Consider the following 23,740-nt stretch of genomic DNA (forward strand, 5'->3'; position numbering starts at 1 on the left):
CTAAACAAACCTTTTTTACAAACGCAAAACCAAATACGATCCTATCGCAATTTCGATTAAACTCTAACGGTCTTAACTTTTAACGGTGATACATGTGTACTGTGAGTGTTAATACCCTGATGTATGCCTACTTTCGGTACAAAAATAGCATATGACTCCATCGTGTTAAGTGCTTTCACTAAGAATTCCACTGTCTTCGAATTTAAGGTCCCTTTACACTGGTGTTAGAGAGTTAAAGTTCCAAAGGTATGGTAAAAACTACCCAATCAAATACGTAGAAGGTAAATTCACTTTAATACTTAGATAATATTCATAAAACTTGTTTTACTATCTAAATTCAGAAACCAAAAACAGTGTTCTTCAAACTCAAATCCAACTATTCTGGTATGAATTGCAACTATTCTGTAAGAAAATTTGGATTATGTTCAGTCAAAATTACTCTATCTCTGGAGTAATTTCTACGCCATTAAAATCGACGTCTTAGCAGAAATAGCAGACAATTACTAACTGAAAGAAATGCTTCGGAATTTAAATTTGCTCCTTATAAGGCAACCCCCTGGATATAACGATCGTCTATAATATAAAAGTTGTAATTTTGTTCTTATTCATATATAGTTTAGTTTTTTTTTTTTTAACTTGAAATAATAAACTATTATTGAATTATACATTATTAAATATTTCTCATAAGTCTACTACACAGTTTCTAATAATTTGGAACCCCTGTAAGAAGAGCGCATGTCTAGTAAAGATAAAAACCAAGACTTATTAGTTAATATTGATTATTTTAAACTGAGAAATGGGAATTAGCTTAGAGAATACACTAATCATTTTAAAACTGCTTTTATACCATTATATCTCAATAAGTAACACTCTACAATTCTTTGTTTGAAGTTTTTTTTTTTACGAAGGAAGGATTGTGATGGAAACAGGATTTTCCGGACATTTGCCATAGTTCAGTAAAACAAAAATTCAGTAACACTACGTTTCGAGATCTGGAATCTGATCTCTTCTTCGACAACACTAATTATTGTTACAACTGAACTACAGAATACAGGTCACTACACGTCTTACTAAATTACGTCTAAGTAAATTAATAGTTTGGTTAGTATTGAGTATTCACCTTTTAACAATTGACTGTCGTAAAAACTTTATTTCTTAAAAAGTAGATAAAATTTGGAGGTGGAGAAGCAAAGATGATCCTTAAGGTATCGTGTCTTTTATTTATTAATAACAATTATTTTGTGTGATAAACAACAAAATGATTTTGTTTTTAACGTTTATAAATTTTATTGCTAAACTTGTGACAGTACAATATGTAATAGACTAAAATTTGCTACGAACAGTATGCTTTGGTAGTCTATGAGCAAAGAACATTTTCTACCGTAAAAGTACAAGACCTAGTTTCTTAAGACATTTTTCAACCATGGAGGTATTTTTCCTAAGAAATAAAACGATTGTTAGCCTTTTGGAGGAAATCAAAATGGGAGGGTAACGAAAGTGTTAAAAATAAGAATCGACAATTCTTCTCCGATTATATTTTATAGCTATTAACACATTAACATTCGAACTATAAAAACTGTAAAAGTCTCCACTTTCATAGTATGTCTATGATAAGCCGACGCTCATTTAAAACATTCATTTACTTATCTGACGATTTTAAATGTGTGAAGGTAAACACATTTATTATTATCATTTCATATTTTTAACCTTTTTACACCCTTCATTTTAAACTCAATCATAAACAGCGTGTCGTAGGCTGATTTCATTTTAATGGAAAAACCTTCTGTCGATTCTAGAAAGTGCTGTCGATTTCTCCATCTATACGAGTACTTATAAAATGTAAATTGGCCTCGGCTCATGGGCCACTTATAAAGTAAAGACCAAGGTGTCTTTGATTAGTTGATTTTCGCGCAGGAACACAGTATGTCAGTGTGGAAGGAGAATTGAGTAGGGTGGTGGACACAGGTCTACCAGGTAAAATATTTCAATCGTATGTTACCATACTTTGTCCTTCGTTACATTTGGAAACATTTAAATGTGTACAGTAATTAGTTTACGAGTTAATTACTATAATGAAACACACAGCCATTTAATTACATATCTATTTCAGATGCAAGACTCAATTTCCTTAGCGGGATATCTGCGGTTTTGAAATACAGGAAAAGGAAGACTGCTTCTATTCACTGGGATTTGTGGTTGAGGGTAAAGGGACGTCTGATGCCGGAACTTCCTTCGGGGTGGAAGTATCTGTTTGTATTGATATCCAACACTGCAGGGCATTTCGGTTGCAGCTGCATATGTGGCACATATGGTAGATATGTCACAACCAGCTGTGAGAATTATGACTAAAGAATGTTGATGGCCAACAACTAATCTATACCGATCATTGATCTAAACATATGATATATTTTATGAGACCAAACTGCTGTACAACCCAGTATGCGATTCCAATAATTAAAATTGGAAAATATTTAAGAAAATTTAATATTTTGTATCATATGTAGCGCTACGTAATGAGTACGTCAAAACGCACACAAAGAAGACAGTGGCTGACATAACGGTTACGTCCAAACTCTTCATATAAGATTTTAAGCGATGCATTGCTTACTTTTACAAAATAGTTTACTTTTACAAATAGAGTACTAGGGCCAAAAACTAGGAATACGTTTAACTGATGCTGTCTTTGCTAATACAATCATTTAACTCATTATCTTTTTATTTAAAGATAAATAAATTATACTAATGTATATGAAATGTATATATAATTTATATTAAATAAAAATACTACTAATTAGTTTGTAATTATTTTCTAAGATTCACTTCTAATATCGTGATCTTTGTGTTTTGTTTGATTTTTACAAACAGTTTTATAAAATGTATTAGTACTATGTATATATAGTTTAGATATGTTTCCAACTGAATTGTTGAATGAACTTTGTTAAAATAAATAATTAAAAAACTCAGGTTACAGCTGTTTAAAATCAAGGGCGCAGGAAAATTTGTTATTCTGGGTGCACCTTTGTTTAAGTAATATGTGGATATTAGGGTGACATAAGCAACTTGACCTTTCTTGTTAGTCACTTACAAATCTATAAGACGCATGACAGTGATAGCTGCAGTCGATGGGACTTATAATCCATCCAGCCGTTTTACATTTGCATCCACGACTACCAAAATGGACGTATAATTTGAAGCAAGTGACTTACTAGAGTGATTAAATAAGCTGTGATTAAATTTGCAAGGCCATAAATTTCTAAATCAGGCAATATTCTACAATATGTTGGACAAATTGTTAGTCATACGTTTAGTCTAAACTAATACATTTTATTCCTCTATACAAAGATTCTATTGTCACTTAATATAATCGTACTTATATAAAAGTATACAGGATCATCGAAAAGATTTAAATCTAACCATAAATTAAACCAGTGTGAATAATTTAAACTAAGCTTCTGCCTATTAAGAAAAAGTTTTTGTCATGATATCCTAAAGTATTATTCTTAAATGCATATTGTAAATACCTTCATGTAATGTCATCATCGGTTACATGGTGATGTTTCTCTGCTAAAATATTAATACTAGTTAGTAGTGGAAAGTTACTACTAAAGAGTAGTAAATGAGATAGCCACCATTGTTGTGCTTGTGTGACATAACATACAAATTTCAAGAACATCGGTAGATGGAAACAAAGTATACCGCTGCAACCAAATATCTATGAATACTTTCTTTAGATTAGAGAAGACCCGCAGGGACTTCATATGACCTTCCCTAAGGATATTAATTAGATTTATTTACAACAAAACTTTTTATTATTAAAATGCTTTTTTTTATTAAAATGTTTTTTTTTCTCAAAATACATTGAAATCTTTTCGTTTATTTCTCCCTTTTTGACGGCTTCTGCATTACCGGCTTTCTTAAATCTCTTCAAAATATCATGACTCCAGATATCATAAGTCAAGTCTGCGACACAGCTTCAGATTTGAGACGCTACGCTTAGAGAAATATGAACTGGAGCTAAACTCAACATTTGTATTAAATTTTGTAATTTTATGGTAACTGTAAAAAAGTTAGTGAGTGACTTTAGTTTCCAGGAGAGATTTTGGTACATTAACAGAAAGACTTTAGTAACTAAAAAACATTTTGGTCTATAACTACAGGATTGCTCAATGAAGTAACTTAATGACTAGATCAGAAAACCGCTGCTTAATAACTATTGTGATGCACCATTAGTATAAATTTACTAAGCAACGAGGATTGGCGTTAGTTAAAGAATTAGTTACTTTACCATGTTATGAATATCGTTATATCTTATCAAGTATTGTTTTATAGTAACTATTTTTTATCAGCAAAATCTATACAGGCTGTTATTTAAATGATCCATTATCATTTAGACATAGTATTAAATGACTTAACTACTCTAACCTGTATAAATTTACCGAGTAAATAAGATTTTAGATGATTGCATTACGTTTTAAATAATTCGTTTTAGAAATCAGCTAATTAGAATCACCCACAAATAGTATTATCCGGTTTTTGTAGTTTTCTTTTGTTTTGCACTTCTTAACACAACAACTGCCGTAGTTTTCAAAATATCCAGACTAAATATGGTAAAAATACAGTACTTGCACATAGCCTAGACGATTTTTCAGCCAGTCTTACCAAATTACAATAAATTATCAAGATGGCGGCCATTCTAATTCTAGCAAAAATGTTAAATTAGCTAATTCCAAACAATAGACAGAAAATTTTTATGTGTATTAGGTAATTATAAAGAATTTTTTAATCCATTATTTTTTTAGATATTAAAAGTATTGAAAAGGAATTTTTATATGCAATCTGCCCAAACTCGTACTACAATTTAATTGTTTATTGTAAATGGGATCGATCTTAATTAAATCTATGAAATAGATGTAAATAAATGCGGTTGTCTACAGAGTTTATTTTTTATTAATTTAGGCTACTCATTGGTGTCATGTATTAATGTGCGGGTATCGTTTTTACTAAATCAGTCATCACTCATATTTACGAAAGAAAAGTTTAGTATATTTTTTTTTTTGCGTCGTCGAGTATCTTCGAGTGTATCATGAAAATCCCACTAGCAGTCTCAAGATTCAACAATGGGATAAGAGTGTTAAGGAAAAAGTATTTAAAATGTTTAAAACTTCCGAGTTCATTTAGTATAATGTTCTCTTAGCAGTACATGTTATTTAGTTTATAAAACACGATAACTACCAAAGTTATTGTAGTTATTACAATAGCGTATTAACATTTTATAAATTGTTTAGTATAAATTAAAAAGAATGTTTTTCACAAAGTTCAAATATACACGTAGTCTGTCTTAATGAGGCACATATACAGTAGTTACGCATATCGTGGTTGATTGTTTTAGACAATCGTAACCAATAAACAAATTTTTATCTAGGAATTTTCACAACATAGATCGATATTGACACTTTCCTTATACTTGTCTCAATAGGATGATTTATTCCTACATATTTTTCCACGGCAATTAAGATTTCAACATTGCGCCCGTAGAGATTTATGGAAATTTGCAGTTTAATCCTTTATAAGTGAATAAGTTTACATACAAGTAATTTAAGATTCAATGTAACTAAATCAATTCAAAATTTTCACAAAGAAACTTATATACTTATAACATTTTGTTTTATAAGGTTTCAGGATGATGGAGTATATAAATGTTCGAAAGTGTTATGATTATATTGACACACCAATATTGAGAGTTACTGAATAATCAGTGTTGTAAAAATTTAATTATTAAACCAATAATGCATCTTCAGTTCGACATTTACAGATGATAGGTATTTGTAAATTATTTTTTCTACCGACGGAGATTAAGCAGTAATGATTTACTTACTATGTAATTATTATATATTTTTTAAATTTAATATATTTATTTACTTGCGAAACTGACTGTAACTGTTTGTCAAAATGTGAATGAGAAGTACTTTTATAGTGGAATAAATTTAATATGTATGTTGGTTTTATATAATTTAATCAATATTGAAGTACAAAACTTAAAACCGTAATAAACTCAGGACAAAGTCGTAAAACTTACCAGCTTTATCATATTACCTCGTTATACCTAGTTACAGCGTAACACTGACCTTGTTATTTAAGAGGCCATTCCATGTTCTTACAATAAAATTTAAATTACCTTCTGCTCTAATCACGAGTATTCCTTCATATATTGTTAAATAATAATATTGTCTTCAAAAAAAAAAATGTGCCATGATAATCTATATCTAATTCTTGTAGTAGACTTTTCGAGTTTTCACTATCTGGTTTTCAACATTTGGATACTTTTATTTTATAGAGGCCCTCATTGAATAAATGAGGCCTCTTTGACTTTAGATTTTGGCCTCTAGTTAATCTCATCTTTAAAACAACTATGCCCAGTAATATTTTGACCTCTGTGAGAGGTCTTGACCTCTTGGTGCTTCCTGCCTCTGGGAGTGGCTGGTGTCTGGAAACCTCCGTCTTTGGAGGCCTGTTACGTGAATAATATTAAGAATAATGGATACTACGTACGAACTGCTACATTCGTCAGGTAGATCCAGCTCTCATAGGCTTCATTAAACGAATAAGTAATAATCCATAAAACTTACTACCATCTGTAAGATTCCTGTCTCTAGACGTTCATTGACTTAAAGAAATTTTGGCCTCTGAGATTTTGGGATAGTGGGAGCTATCGGCCACCAAAATCTTTTTGCATCTAGTGATCAGAAGTAGGTGACTTCTTTTTTTAAAGTCATGGTGGAATGATGGCATCTATTAAATCGACCAATCATCATACCCAGTTCTCTACAGTTCCAATATCGGGGGTAAAATCGAGAACAAAGAGTCATATTTAAAATGTGTTACAATTGATGAATTCAATAATATGTGTATATATTGTGATGCATTATGTCTAGTTACATTGCTCAGCTAATATTCGACGGATGAGATCTATTTAAAGCTTCTACAGAAGAAAACACATACTTCGAAAACACATACAGTGTCCCAAGACTCGCAACTTTGATCTTCAATATCGGTATGATATTTTTATTAATCATAAAAATCATAAAAAATTGTTTTATATCACACTGCCCTACGATTAATGAGTAATTTTTTATCAAACTAGAGGGAACAGTAACTGTGTGAACCACAAGCTGTGTTAAAGTTTTTCCGGAACCTCTAAAGGATTAGACGACCCTCACCCCCCCCCCCAAACAAACACACGTTCACACACTTTTTACCTGCAATTACTTTAGTTTCGATGACGCACATGTGCTTTTAGTCTGCAAAACTTAACCAACGAGTATCCAAAACTGTTCGCTTAACGTCTCATCTGTGACTCCATAATTGAATTACGTCACCAGTTAGTGAATGAATAGTAGCGTATACGCACTGCAAACACCACTCCAACACCAATATCAATTTGGTGTCAAACTCAGTATGAACCGTGAATAGCATTAATACTACGCTATCAATAGTGACTTACAGAGTCAAACAGATCGTTCTGTGAACAGCTGACTGCAGTACGTCATTACTAGCAATTTACTCTGAAACTCATTTCGATTTGTCAATAGCTATTAAACCCGTATTATCTTACACGACAAAGGACCTACAAAGAACATAAATGCACTGTGTTTTGTGCTTAATCCTCAAAATTCTCCTACAATTTTACCATTTAAAAGGAAATTTGTTATACTGTTTACGTACATAATAAACATAAAGATTTAGAATTCTTTTTTTAACTAAAAGTGATTAAAATATTATTTTATTATATTACATTGATTATAGTACCTACCTAATTTTAACTTTTGTAAAGGTATAAAACAAAACTTATATTTGCTACATTTACATGTAATGTTTACATTTCTGATTACTACTCTTTATTTATTTTTATATATTGTTTTATGCTTTTACCATTTTATTTGGGAACCTCCGTTTACAAATAGATGGAAAGATATAATATATATCTATAACAGTTCTCTAGTGAAACATATCTAAACAGTTTTGAAAACCCATCTTAACGTTTAATATTTGATTAATTGAAGCCTCTATTAACTGCAGTTTCGAATCTTATTTGAACCTCCCAGTTGATCTCATTTACTTTCCCATATTCTTATTGAGAGTAAAGCAGTTTGTTGTCAACAGGTTTAGTTAATTTCCTGAACAGCTAAATCTGATTTGCTTGTACTCTTTCGTATAGTCTTTCATAACACACATCTGAAAATACCCTTAATCACAAACTCACATTTAGAAATGAGCAATCAAACCAATCAGACAATATTTATATAAAAATGATCGCTCTAGTATATTATAAATAATCGTAATTATCGTACTATTTAGTATTTTAGTAATTATATTAAAAATAACAATTAAATTTTTGGCAGAGTTTGCAAATGACTAGACTGTTTGCATACTTTACAAGATTGTTTAAATACAAGGAAAGAGTATACATAAGGCTAGATCTCGTGATACATAACAAGCCTCACTATGGATATAATAAAGGACATTGTAAGGAGCACGTGAGTACATGTTATCTAAATTGAGGTTTCATAGAAAATATAGAAATAAAGTTTTATTTACAATGTTTAGTCTATATCCGTCGGGATATACTCTGGGTAAAACAGAGAAAACTTTTGCTTGCCCTTATCAATATTAATGTGCTTAGCTTTAGTTCAGCTTACAATATTTTTAACACGTTCTAATACAATTTAGTCCGAAGGTAAATCTGAATAACTTAAAAATTTAATTAAATGGTTAATTTAATAAATTATAAATAAAAAAATGATTTAATTGTTCACTTAAATTAAATTAATAATTGTATTATATCAGTTTATTACAGAACTAAGAAGTTAATTCAATAAATAAAAAAAAATTAATAATTAATGAAAGTTTTATTTTTAAGTTAAATTAAAAGCAGAAAAATGTATAAGATATTTATAAATATTCCTTTAAAATCATCATAAGCAACTATTTTATTGCACTTAGAATAACAATATCCCAGACAATTATTAGCAAAAAATTTATTGAAACTTATTGTTTAATCTATTATAAACAGACCGGAAAAGGTTATCATCAGTAAGTCTTGTCGTGCTGCAATTCATTATTTTGTGTCAATATGACTTTAATTATTAAAGGAGTATATATAATATTAAGTGTTCTCAAATTTTTTTAATAAGATTAAAAGTTGTGATAATTTTTACAACAGGGTATCTAATTGCATTATAATATCATGAGAATGTTACTAAACAACACTGATTATAGTACGCTGCTCGAAATTACTTAATGAGGTTAAGTCAGTTCGGCTTCTGGTAATCGCAATGCAGTACGCTAGAAGAGACATCTGAATGTAGTATGGTTTGGCCCATAAGAAAATGATTACACTACTACGCAGAATCAGTATTTAATCAGGACTGGCTTTTGAATAGCTGACGACAGTATGCACTTCATTTTGTTCCGACAATCGAAAGCGGATTAAATCACTAGTAAAATATCTCCTGTCTTATTACAGCTCGATTAGATTTTACCAATTTTGGACATATTTTACTGAAGATATAGTTTAGATAATGAACAGTTAAAAAAAATACGAGTGGGTTTAGGCATTCTGATCTTTTCCTTACAATGGCTCTTTAACATTCGTATAATTTTTTTTAATATTCAATTTAGTTCTTTCATGAAGTAATGTATTCAGATCCCTTCTCCAAATGTAAAAAAATGAAGTACACTCTGACAATATTGCATTCCTTACTTATGAAGTCACACAAGTGACTTATAATTATATTTCCTTCATCTTTAAAATGACTAATTACGCTTTATTTACTCCTAAGAATTAGTTATAATATAATAAAATAACAATTATTGATTTGATGAAGAATTATTTCAATGGAAGTACAAAAGCGCGCGCACGAAAGTATGTACGTGGCAAAAGTTAAAATTTATGTATTGTTACAGAATATTGTAATATTATAAATTATATCAATAATTTTTACTGATGTGGTAAATACAAAGACGGTTTACTTTTAAATGCTCAAATTAAATTATGAAATCAAATATTAATATTGTTACAGTTTGTTATAAACATATTATATTGTAATATACTTTGAGTGTAAATGTGGCGGGAGGGGATACGATAACACTGGTTGGCTTGAGTGGAGGATGACAGGAGTGGCGTATGCTTGTATAAGTGTGGCAGACCGAAAACACAAATTTTGCGTTTTGTGTTTATACTTTTAAAATGTATACTCCACATGTGTTATTTTACGCTTTTCAAGACTATTTATAACTAAATTAAAACGTGATAATAGCTTTTAGGGGTTATAAAACATTTAAACCTTAGGTGACGTTTTAGAAAAAATAACGAGCAGTTATAGCGTGAGGTTATTCTGTGTCCTATAGTTCACTTTGTCTTAATTTGATTTAGGAACTTGAAAATAGTTATTTTGAATTAGGCGAATGCATCACGTCCTCACATTTAACTTCTGATAATTTTTATGAGTTTTAATGTAAAGCAATATCTAAATAAAAATCCTGTATGCAACCCTTAAAGTACCATGGGGGGCACTAAAAACCAAGATTAATATCCAACAGTATATTTTGAATAAATGACTCACATATGTTATGCTGTTCCAGTGCCAGTGACGCCACAACGCTAGTAATACACAGCCCAACTCCCCCGACCGCCACGCACCACAACCCCCAACCAATCCCAAGGTCACTACCACCAACACCACACCCCACCGGAATTACAAAGCTGACTAGCGGGGGCCCCATTTGTAACGGCTGGTATCAATTGCCAAATTCTTGGTTTAACACAAATATAGATTCCCGTCTTCAATAGAATAAGAATTGTCTTTAATTTTTTGTTAATAATGCTATGTTTTATTGGAAAGCAAATAATCAATAGTCCGATTTCCTTTGAGACTATCATTATTACACAATTAATTAATCATAAACCTTATAGATCCGAAATAAGGATCTATAACGTGTATCTAATAAGTGCACGTTATTTCCCCCAATCAGGTTTTGCTTTGATGGTTTCATTTAAAAAAAAAAACATATCTATAGGATACTTTTATATATTATGTAAACAAAAATCCTGTTAATTATATTTTTCCTTTTGATTAACTGGTTAGTGTAACCTTGGTTTGCCTGAGCAAATTATTTTTGTTTTGTATATGCTATGTAATGTTTACTCTATTTTGAATTATAGTATTACTGTTGGATTTGTTGTAATTATTTTTGTTACGAGTATTTGGAAAATAAATTCATTATTATTTTTTTTTTATTTTGAATTGATGAAAGTTTAAAACTTACATCTAATAAAATATTCAATGGTAATTTTAAAAACTTTTTAAGGATACCTACTGTATTATTATTAAAAACAATTGAAAAATATTGTAAGTTAAATCGTCCTAAATAAACTTCAGAATAAATTACAAATGCTTCTCATTATTATGTATGTATTTAAACTAATTTAATTACATTATAAATATCCCATTCATACTGTAAATTATACATCAGCCTTTCTGAAGTCCACTGGAGAAATTCAGCCGGAAACAAAGAGAAAGGCAGATATGAAAGCAGACGTGCAACTAAACAAACTACCTGGAATGATATACTCACTATTTACTTGAATATTTTGGCCGTTACGCTACTCACTTACGAAAACACTTTGAAAATTCTCCTGAGAGTGAAATGTTATAATATCATTTTTTCGTCTGAATTAACTGTTTAACTTTCAATACTCCAAAAAAATTACCATTTTAAATAAAAACTTAAGTGACATAACTCATAATAAGAGACAAAAGCAAATTAATTTTACGAAGTTTAGTTGTTTTAACATTATTTGAAACAATATACTATAAATAAACTTCGTAAATAAAACAATAGGAAGTCCAGTTTAACGAAATTAGATACACATTACATGCCAAAACTACAGCTCCCTGGTTGAAACTTCAAATTAGCAAACAAAAACATGTATAACATTTTGCATGTCCTGTAAAACAATATGTCAAAGGGTTTTCACAAATATTGATCTTTATCAAAGTTGAGGACAGAATGTAACAGAATTGTGAAATAAAAAGAACGGTACCATCCACAATATTTAAATTTAAGTAAAAGGGCACATCATTCATAATTTCTGTCGAATTTCCTTTTTAAATGTTCCTGCTCCTGAGAACATAAGTATTTATAAAGTTAAAAGATTAACCGCAACTCAAAAAGTACATCATTACTTGCCTTATTTTAAATGCCTTTGAAAAACTCTTTTAATATTGTCAATCCTATCAAATTTTAAAGTGAGAACTCAAACCCCGTTTTGCAATATTACAAATGTTAATGCAATACCTTTCTAATTAGTACTGTACGATAAAGAGTTTGGATTTTTACCCGTTATGAATAAAGTAGGAAACAAGGCACCAAACTTCGAGTAATCTCTATTTTTAAAGTTATTTATATTTAACTAAATTAAATTTTGTAAAACAATTTAAGTACATTTAGGTACTTCTGCACGCTATTGATTGAAAATCAAACTAATTATATTCGTCATAAAACTAAACAGAGCAGCATGTTTTTATAATTTAAGAATTTCATTTTAATCAATGTGTGCGTTTACAAACTATAATAAATCAATTCATTAGTTACCAATGAGAATTTTCCAGTCGGTATAGATTTAATTTTAATTATTTATGCTAGTGAACATCAATTATATTTACGCCTATGTAATATTATTGGACTGTTTTGTAAACAAACTCAGAGTTCAATGTAAATCTAAAACAAATTACGTCACTAGGAAATCTCAAATAAAAACACTCGAGTGAACACACTTTTAATCTTTGTATGACCGTCAAATGTGGAACAAAGTTTTTTATTATAAATTCATTTGAAAAGAATGATAATATTGCATTTCAACTTAAATAAAATGCTCTCGTCTCAATCAAATTTGCATTCTTAAAAAATTCTAAATTCAAACTAAATTAAATTATAGCTCTTCTCTACTTAAAACTATGTAATAAATTTAATTAATATGATTTAAATTCTAAAACTTATATTGCGCACCACGCGGTAAACCCAAAGTGTGGGATATTGTCCAATTACTGTTATGTTTTTATTAATTTTAAACATTTACATGCAACTTGGTACAACATGAATGATTAATGTCTAATATTCTGCAACATAGTCACAAAGAGTTCAAATCTTAACTATTATAAAGATGAATTTATTATTTATTCAAACAAGAAAATACAAGTATTTTTCTTGAACATTTTCTTTTTTCTAACGGTTTTTCTTTTATTGGATTACTGTAACATAGCTTCAGTCTAGTCTTGCGTAACTGCATAGGTTTCCTATAACAAGAAAACTACTAAGTAAGGCTTTCCAAGACGCAAAAGAAGAAAATATGGGATGGAGAAACTAAAGGAGATTAGGTTTATAATCCTGGAAGGTTTTAGATTGTAAGTAAAACCTCCTTGAATTCAGTTAACAACTATACGTTTTTATTTCAATGACGTTTTTCAAAAAACGTTTTTTCCACTTACAAGTGATCATTTATTCCAGAAGCAAATTAATATATCAGCTTTAAATTTTTACAAAATTATTATATTTTGAGTTTTAAGCAATTCCACCATTTTGATAAAAATATGACATGAAAAACAATAATAAAACGTGATGTACAATATTAAAATATGTATAGTTATTTAACAAAATCGCACGTGATTTTTGGCAGAATGCATTATTGCTGCTTAGGTGTCTAAAAATGTACCAAAATATATATAAAACCTTTTAAAACATATTTCAAGTTCCTGAGATAGTGAGTGGGGCACGAATATATCCAAATAAACATGGGCGGTATAGGAAGCTACATATTTCCTTAAAATTAGATAGTGGGGCACGAATATATCCAAATAAACATGGGTGGTATAGGAAGGTACATATTTCCTTAAAATTAGATAATTTGACAATATTGATTTTAGTAGTATTAAAAAATAATGAGATTTCACATTCTAATGCCAACTTATACAAATATATAGATACAATTCATTTAAGAGTAATACCATTACATGTATAAATTACAGGCATCTATCCGTGTGATTGTATTACACCAATCATTACACAGTTTGTTTAATTCAGGATTACTGTGATTTGATTGTGTGGGTGTGTGTGATTGTTCACTAGTTTTCAATTAAATAACAAGCCGCACTAGTCCACTAGACAAATAAATACAGAGAATGCAGCACACCGCATTGGTTTGAGAGCACCCACAAGAGAGTTTTATTGTCCGCATACATATTGGATTTAATGCTGTGCAACAGAGGGAAACAAATTTTTAATGTTGAATATAATCTAATGCTTTTAAATTTGGCTATCTTTTTATCTTCACTTGCTTAACTATTAGCTAAATAAAAGATCTTTGCTTTTTTGCAAGTAATATTGGAAATATTCGTACTGTATTGCCCCAGTTAATGAAATTATTATTATTTACTGCCTTCAAAAATACGTTTTGACCACTCCTTGATGTATTCTTTTGTTTTTCGAAAATGATTCGTAACTGGTAAAGTATCGTAATCTCAGTTGAAGGGATATGACACCATGTGTTTTATGAATCCTATGTCACACACAGTAAGGCAGCTGCCCTGGCTCTAAGGAGATGCTATCGTATTGAAGCAACTCAGCTTTCTCTACTTCGGCCGCATTCTAATTGATGAATACCATAAATATTTAATATAAATCAAACAATTTTTTTTCATTTCTATAATAATACAGTATTATGTGCACGTCACAGTAGAATTAAAATAAAACAATACAAAGTTAAAAGCCAAAACAATGTGGGTTTTCCTCTACAGCATACAAGATCGTAGGTTTTATTACTAGGTGCGAAAGTGGTAGTAATAATGTTCTAGAAAAGAGGTGAAGCCGATATAAGAAATTCTAATAAGCGCTTAAAGACACTTTTCTTCGTGTTGTGAACAAAATTTTTAACATATGATTTTTTAAAGGTTTAGAAATTGTTAAAATGTGTTATTTTATTCACTCTTAGCCGATAGAATATTTGCGATTCTGTGTTTACCAATTACCATCTTTAATAATACTCGCAATTATTCATAGCTTACAATGAATATTTTATTGCTGCCTGCATTTCAATTTATCTTTATATCCCGGTAAATGACTTTCAATAAATTTTCTTTTAATTTTATAAGAAAAAGGTGATAAAAATTTTTATAAATAAAACATGGGATTGTTCTATCGCGTATTTGAAATAAAAGATGCATACAAATGATTTTATTTATTACTAAGTATTTCCATTTACTAGTCTTCGAGAGACTTAAAATCATCTTGAATGTAATCTAACATGTTAACATAATTTTATATTTCAATACTACACACATTGAAGTTGTGAATGTTGAGTTAAGCTCCAGTTCACGTACCTCTTATTTGCAGCGTCTGGGATCAGAAGCTGTCATAGACATAAATCCTGCAATCAGGAGTCGTATTTGCCTGAAGATATAATAAAAAAAGGTGACAAATAATTCCAGAAAGACCGTGCTTAGAGATCGTGTCTATCACATCGTAATACACTCATTGTGCACTCGATAAAACAATAAGATTACCTCTTCACCTAGATTTCACAATATTTTGTGGTCTAGGTGTAGAGACACCTAGCATACCGAAAGAAGTTATTGAGTTCATTTTGGGCCAGTGACTAAGGACTGGTTCTGGACATATAAATATTTCCCTTTGAACATCGCTTATATCAATAAATAAGCTGGTATTTATAAATAGACGCCCATGATGCTCTTATTACCTCTGAGTATAGCAGGCAGCAATAACTGCCACAACAGTGTGCTTGAAAATTTCTTAAATTACTCCATTGGTCGTAAATGGTGGTTTGAGATTTATGTACCACATTATCTCGAGGTCTGTACAATAAAGACACAGCATGCCTATCAAAATATTCTCTGATTTGTATTCATACGCAGGAAACGTATTCACAATCAGGCTAAATGGATCATCGCCCAATATTTTGATAACAATTTGCGTCACTACATGCAAATAAGTCTACACGCGAACAGGTTGAGTTTGAGCAAAACGTTCAGTAATCAACAAATATAAGTTAAAGTGTATCGCGAGAAAACGTTAAGTAAGCTGAACTTCAGTAAATCCTATCATTCAAGGGGCTGGAGAAAATTTAAATCCTGTCTGAATGTCCATAAAATAAAAAATAAAATAAGTATAATTATAGGATTCTTCCTATATTATTGAATTATTTGTAGGAATATTTTTATTTTTAATTAAGAGAATTGTAAGCTTATATAATAGTTGAATTGTAAGATTGTGAGCCTTCCAGCAGTGCTGAATTTCTTGTCAATTCGGGTTCAAGGAATGCTAGAAGCTTCCTTTTGTATCTAGGTATTGAGCATAGGTTACAGGTCTGGGTTGGATAGGTACCATTCAACTCAGACATTGTGTTGCTCAATTTTGATTGGCCAATGTTAGCTTGATTAGATGGTGGGAGGGAGTTATAGATCCTTCCGGTGGCTTCAACCACGTTTTCATGGGATTCTTTTGCTGTGTGCTCAGAGAGTGTAGACGTATTAAGGTTTAGCCTACTCTTGCCGTTTTGATTTTTCGGGAAGAAGGTTGAGTTTTTTGAGTTGTAAGATTTAAATTTCTTTTCAAAATTTACAGTAGTGTTTCAATTAAGTAATATATAATAGCCATTTCGGTTACTTGGTGAAGTCTTCTGGAGAAGTGCGAGGTACTGTGAAATTTAGGATTTAATATTGAAATAGAAAATTTACTTGATGATATTTTCCTGTTCAATTTGGTTTAATCAGGAATAATCTACTGAAAAAGAAAATTTATTTAATCTTCTGAGATTCTATATATATTTAACTAGTTGCTAAATTTAACATTCAAAGCCAAGCGAACAATTCTGGATAATTCAATGATTTGTAAATTGGAAACTTACAGAAAATAAGTAGTTTGAAATAGATAAATTTTTGACTTTAACTGGTTGGACATTGTCTTGGTTCATATATTATATTTTAATATTACCTTAATTTGTTTTATTTTTATTTTGAGAAGAAGTATTGTTTTATTATTTATATCATTTTATATTTGAAGAAGATTATTTTATTTTGAAGTTTAATGAAGATTTTAATTTTGAGTTTCTGTGGAAAACATTAGCACTGAGAACTAGAAGGATACAATTGTTGAATGACTGACTGATTGTTAATTTTAAGACTGGACTTGTAAAGTTTTGATGAGTTATAAATAAGATTTAATTGAGAATAAATTAAAAGTAAAGAAAGATAGCTTGGCGTTGCTGTATTATTGATTTCAAATTTTAATTAAAAAAATCACTGTTAATTTATACTGAGGTTAATTATTGAATTCCATTGATCTCTCTTATACTAAAACAAAAATAGTTGTAATTAGTTTATAGTAGATAAGCTTACTATAGACACGTTACATAATTGCGCAACTCTGCTTGGTATAATTGAGCGGTTGATGTGAAGCAGCCTTGAACAGTGATTGGTATTTGTGTGAACTTTAAAGGAAGAGATTAAATTAACTGATAAAATATTTTTTAATAAAAAATAATTCTGTTAGGAATAAACTGTAATATAAAGTGACCTTTGTGAACAGTACTGAACTTTGATTAGTGAACGATGTCGCTGAAAGTGGACCTACTTAGAAAAGAAGAACTGTTGTTTGAATTTAAATTTAGGGGTATTTGTACTAAACCTGACTGTGGCAGTACAGTTAAAAAAAAGATTATGACAGCTTACTAAATAAGAGGTAGTAGTCAATGTGGAACATCTTAGAGGGATATCAATATATAATGATGATTGTAGAAGATATGAATAAATTAACTTGGTGCCTTCCACGGCGGGAAATAACATCAGGTAATGTGTTAAGAGCCTTAGAAAATAGTATTACTTAATAATTTCTCATTACCTGAATGTATATTGGATGACAACGCAACTTGTTTAACTACTGAAGAATAAATTTTTTTTTAATTAAAGGGGAGTGTCTATCTACGAAGTTTAAATCAAGTTTTAATTGTTTATTATTCTGAAAATAAAAGAGGATGGGTTAAACATTTGGGAAAAATTTAATTATCAGTAAATAGTACATTCAATGAAAGTGTGAAATCAACCCCGTTTGAACTGTTGTTTAATTATAAACCAAATAATAGTTTAAGTTTGAGGTGGAATCTGAAGGACTTAATAGATAACGAATTACGGGGAAAGAATCAAAATAAATTAATCAATGGGTAATTCTAAGCAATATATGGGTCAACCTCGATTTTTCTCATATTACTATATAATGTTCCAATAGTCAATTAGAAAAGGAAAATGACTAGAATTTCTTGCCGGAAAGCAGTTACAGGGAGCAGGCAACCGCCAGACGGTCATATATTGCTTAGAGTTACCTATTAGTGATCAGGGGCACTGACGTGATCTGGGCTTAAAATTTGGAACTACTCGAGTTTAATTTTTTTTCTAAAAGAGCAAGCAGCGCGAAGCGCTGCGCAGCGGGCAGGCATCGTGCTGATCCTTTTTTTTATTAAAACTTTCTAATAAATTGTTATTACATATTTCAATATAATGTAGGTAATGTATGTAAAACAATTTTAAACACATAATTACATGCTGGAAAGCAAAGTAAACCAATATAATCCGCCCAATACAAAATCTCCGTAAAAATCTGGTAAAGGAATCTGTGTCATTCCTTTGGCCTGAATCAATTCAGTATATACGAAGATCACGCACGATGCTTGCCCGCTGCGCAGCGCTTCGCGCTGCTTGCTCTTTTAGAAAAAAAATTAACTCGAGTAGTTCCAAATTTGAAGCCCAGATCACGTCAGTGCCCCTGATCACTAATAGGTAATCCTCGCGGTTGCCTGCTCCCTATAACTGCTTTTCCAGCAAGAAATTCTAGTCATTTCCTTTTCTAATTGACCATTGGAACATTATATTGTAATATGATTTGCCTGCTCCCTATAACTGCTTTCCGGCAAGAAATTCTAGTCATTTCCTTTTCTAATTGACTATTGGAACATTATATAGTAATATGAGAAAAATCGAGGTTGACCCATATATTGCTTAGAATTACCAATCAATGCAGTTAGAAATTTGAAGCAACAATGTTTGAAAAATCAGAAACTAAGTAAATATGGTAACAATGTTAGATTTAAGAAGGATGATATTGTGTTTTGTAAAGTTAATTTTCAGAGAAAGGAGTTGGATGCCATTTATGAAAGGACCCTACAAAAATTATTGCAGTAATTTCAGATGTCAGTTTGGTGGTGCAAGATCTGAGAGATGCAAACATATATAAGCGAGTTCACAGCTTGAACATGAAGCTGGTAAAAAATGATGGTAAAATGAATATAGGTGTAGAAAGTGTATGGTGTAAATTTCAGGGTAGGATATGGACTGTGAGTCTTTAATACATGAAACTTGTACTATTAATGAATATGTGATCATGTGAGATTTGATAAACAAACCAATTAGTTATAGATATTACTAATGTTTTATTAAATCTACGTACATGTTACCATATGAGTGAAAGTACAATGAGACGTGTGTTGATTGGGTTGGACATGGACTGTGAGTGTTTAATACATGAGACTTGTACGATTAATGAGTATGTAATAATGTGAGATTTTATAAACAAACCAATTAGTTATAGATGTTACTAATGTTTTATGAAATCTACCTACATGTTACTATGTGAGTGAAAGTACAATGAGACATGTGTTTAGTTCACGCATACAGACACACTATATATATTTGGTGAATGTGAATCCTACCCTACCTATTGTAATAACAAGTTTGGATGGAAAAATAATCTGTATTTGTTGTGAAAATCCCAGGTTGTGGTCTATAACATGAAATGTTCCAACAACCCTGAGTAAATGTTTACACAGTGAAAGTGAGAAAGAACAACATGATATTACCTCATTATAAGCACTAAACTAAGATTAAAATAATTAGTGAAAAAGGATACAGCTTATATATAATTGTTACCTGGATTGGTTATCCATAATAACTAAACAAGTAACTAGCACTGAGTAAAATTAAAATAAAAAGAATTTAACTTGTATTAATTTGCACCACAATGATTACCAAAATTTTTAAAGAAAGAACATTATTTTAACAGCACTGCACTGCACAGTTAAAGATGAGAAGAGATGATCTTGTAGAAAGCTCCTTATGGTAAAGATTTGTGCTGTGGATTGATGAAGTTGTTGACTGACGAAATAAATGTATTTGTGAAATAACTTAAGCGTTTTGGGGGTATACAAAGAATTGTACTGAGTGAATAAAAAGGGACATTTGATAATTTAACCTTTACAGATATACTTTTAAAGGGTTGTAAATAAATGTTTCATATGGAACCATTGCTGAGAACGAGACAAATTCTATACCAGGGAACGAAGTTGTTGAGTGTGGACCAGGTGAAGGAGATATCCGAGCTGGCCGAGGCACCGCAGTACTACTTCGGAAGCGACTGTCGATTATCAGTGGGGCCTCACAAACAAAGGACCGAGATAAGATTGTTAACTGCTCTCGATCAATAACCAGGACCGTTATCTACAGACTTTCCATTTCTAAATTCATCGAAATAGTTAGTTTTAGAATACTTACTTCACATTTAAATTAATGAATTATGTAAAAATATGAATCTTTGTATTTGCTTAAATTCATTTCAAAATTAATCAAGTGTTTATGTACTGATTAATGTTTATTGATTGTTAAAGTAAACTTGTTATAATTAAATAATTAGTTTTAAGGATCTTTAAAAACTTTTGACTTAATGATAATAAATTTAAAATAGGTTATTATACTTTATGTACCTTTAAGGTACAAAACAAACTTGGAGAATTAAGGTTTTAAAATACAAAGATTTGTAACAATAAATAATTTTTTTTAGTAGTCTAATTGATGTTAAGAAAAATAGTATAGATATTTAACATTCATTAATAATTCTTGTTTGTTTACATTTTAAACTTTGATTGTAAACATATGTTCATCAGTTTTGGACTTAACCAAACATTAAATGTAAATATTTGATTTATATATAGCTGAATCTGTTAGGTATCAAGATTATAGTGATTCTAAAATATTGATTGTTTTGATGTAGTGTAATTAAATTAACAGAATAAATTATCGTTTTCAATTGAATAATGTTTAGAGAAGTAACTTAGTGTTTTAAACTGTAAACTTAATTGATAATGTACTAATTTAAATATTCTGAACTTAAATTGAATTTAACTTCTTTTGATTGTAGGTAATTAGGTAAACATATTGTAGGTAATTGTAAGTAAACATATTGTAGGTAATTGTAAGTAAACATATTGTAGGAAGAAATTATTCTTTGATCTGCTTTGTTTAAGGGATATTCAAGGTTGAACTTTGTAAGGTGAATATTGTATAAAAAATATTTTGATTTCTGGTAAAGGGTAGGTGAGGTCTAAAGCCTCTTGCTAATTGATGTTAGTAGTTTGTCCTTATTATTTTTAAAGCCCCTTGCTAATTGATGTTAGTAGTTTGTCCTCATTATTACTAAAGCCTCTTGCTAATTGATGTTAGTAGTTTGTCCTCATTATTACTAAAGCCTCTTGCTAATTGATGTTAGTAGTTTGTCCTCATTATTACTAGAAGCCTTGCTTCTAGCATTGAAGGTAGGGAGGATATAGGATGCTTCCTATATTATTGAATTATTTGTAGGAATATTTTTTATTTTTAATTAAGAGAATTGTAAACTTATATAATAGTTGAATTGTAAGATTGTGAGCCTTCCAGCAGTGCTGAATTTCTTGTCAATTCGGGTTCAAGGAATGCTAGAAGCTTCCTTTTGTATCTAGGTATTGAGCTTAGGTTACAGGTCTGGGTTGGATAGGTACCATTCAACTCAGACATTGTGTTGCTCAATTTTGATTGGCCAATGTTAGCTTGATTAGATGGTGGGAGGGAGTTATAGATCCTTCCGGTGGCTTCAACCACGTTTTCATGGGATTCTTTTGCTGTGTGCTCAGAGAGTGTAGACGTATTAAGGTTTAGCCTACTCTTGCCGTTTTGATTTTTCGGGAAGAAGGTTGAGTTTTTTGAGTTGTAAGATTTAAATTTCTTTTCAAAATTTACAGTAGTGTTTCAATTAAGTAATATATAATAGCCATTTCGGTTACTTGGTGAAGTCTTCTGGAGAAGTGCGAGGTACTGTGAAATTTAGGATTTAATATTGAAATAGAAAATTTACTTGATGATATTTTCCTGTTCAATTTGGTTTAATCAGGAATAATCTACTGAAAAAGAAAATTTATTTAATCTTCTGAGATTCTATATATATTTAACTAGTTGCTAAATTTAACATTCAAAGCCAAGCGAACAATTCTGGATAATTCAATGATTTGTAAATTGGAAACTTACAGAAAATAAGTAGTTTGAAATAGATAAATTTTTGACTTTAACTGGTTGGACATTGTCTTGGTTCATATATTATATTTTAATATTACCTTAATTTGTTTTATTTTTATTTTGAGAAGAAGTATTGTTTTATTATTTATATCATTTTATATTTGAAGAAGATTATTTTATTTTGAAGTTTAATGAAGATTTTAATTTTGAGTTTCTGTGGAAAACATTAGCACTGAGAACTAGAAGGATACAATTGTTGAATGACTGACTGATTGTTAATTTTAAGACTGGACTTGTAAAGTTTTGATGAGTTATAAATAAGATTTAATTGAGAATAAATTAAAAGTAAAGAAAGATAGCTTGGCGTTGCTGTATTATTGATTTCAAATTTTAATTAAAAAAATCACTGTTAATTTATACTGAGGTTAATTATTGAATTCCATTGATCTCTCTTATACTAAAACAAAAATAGTTGTAATTAGTTTATAGTAGATAAGCTTACTATAGACACGTTACAATAATATAACATTTTCCGAGGAACTTCATTTCTACATCGAAAGAATGAGTTCTATGATATTGCATGTCTATCCGAGGTATTTCACTCAGCGGTTTTACCTATCTCTCACACAATTTGTAACTCGTCTGGGGATGAACAATAAAATTTCCGTTCCCAATCTTTTCATGTCTGCCCGCACTAAATTCCAAAAACTAAACGAGCTAGATTTGATATGTTCCACGCAACCGCAGTGTTACATGACATAATTTGCATTGTTTTACATAATATGCTGAGTAAAACAAAGAATCATTTTAAGTCTTATTGTATTCACTTTTAAACATCAGAAATAGCTACATTAAGTTAGATTGATTTTGTTACTTATACAGTGTACAAGTTCATTGCTCTTTATAGATGGTTCACCCTTTGCGTCATAGATTTATTTAAATGTCTTAAACTGAAACGTAAGAGTAATAAAATGTCAATAAATTATTGACTGCCTCGTATTTACAGAAGGGTCTGGATTTATTTCTAATGGTAAAAAAATAAAAACTAAGATACAGAGACTCCCTTAAAAACAAATGTCATCAAAATAATCAAATTATTATTCTTTTCTAAATCTGTAATGTTTATACACAAACAAGACATGTATACACATATCGTTTTAATTTTTTACTTACAAGTGTATGGTTTTAGAAAAATTAAGAAAGAAAGAACAGACTTATAAAATATAGTTTAAATAACTATTATGTTCGAAAGGCAACCCTATAAAGTTTTAACTAAAACACCCTCTCCATTACTTTCAAGA

Source organism: Homalodisca vitripennis, chromosome 5 (genome assembly GCF_021130785.1).
Source record: "Homalodisca vitripennis isolate AUS2020 chromosome 5, UT_GWSS_2.1, whole genome shotgun sequence".
Taxonomy (NCBI): domain Eukaryota; kingdom Metazoa; phylum Arthropoda; class Insecta; order Hemiptera; family Cicadellidae; genus Homalodisca; species Homalodisca vitripennis.